Genomic DNA, 884 nt, shown 5'->3' on the forward strand with positions numbered 1-884 from the left:
TGCTGAATGATCAGAATTTCTAGGACCTGTGGTCCCAGTGGAGATCATCCACTATCAGCAAACCCACAAGTAACCTCAGCTGCAGGTAGCAGTCACTGTTCGCACAAAATTACCATATTTAGCCCTGCCTGAATTAACAAAACACAACATTTTGAAGTAAAATGTCTGTTTTAAAGTATGAGATTTTTGGAGTGGTGATTTATGCAGCAACATCGAAGGAATGCACCACCAATTTCTCTGAGTTACCTCTTCGGATTTCTCATCTCCATAGAACATCAGATTACTACACACTGAGGACTGTTAGAAGAAATCTGTCCTTTTTTCCCCATGAATTTATTGAGAAACAAATAGCAATGAGACAGTTTCAAACTAAATTGGTAGGACAGATTTAATAATTAACACATTGCATACATTCTTCCTAGTGGTTAATTGCTGTACAAGATGCAGATTTGAGATCCTATTTGCAAGCACCATTTGAAAAAATCCCTCTATTCATTAAGACAATGTAACTATATATCTACCCTAATCACTATGAATACACAGATACAAAATGGACATTTATCTGTATCCCCCTTTTTTTTGGTTAAATTACATTATTTGAATATTAGAGGTGTGTTAACTCAGCAAAATATTCTAAAAGAGTCCAGTAGTCCATAGTAGTATTGGGTTTTCCACTTCATTGGAAATGTTAAAAAATGTTGACCTGAGTTCCCTACAGCTCAAAATAACAGCATGGCTTTATTTCTTATATTTCATATTTATATCTTTCTACTGGATGGTTAAGAACAAGGTAAAGCAGGACCTATGCAACAACAGTTGTAGCTTTTCAGTCTGATAAGGTCAGTGAAATCCCTTCAGGATTTATCCAGAGATCCTGTACCTCA

The sequence above is a fragment of the Octodon degus genome, unplaced genomic scaffold, assembly GCF_000260255.1.
Source record: "Octodon degus isolate 3935 unplaced genomic scaffold, OctDeg1.0 scaffold00028, whole genome shotgun sequence".
Taxonomy (NCBI): Eukaryota; Metazoa; Chordata; class Mammalia; order Rodentia; family Octodontidae; genus Octodon; species Octodon degus.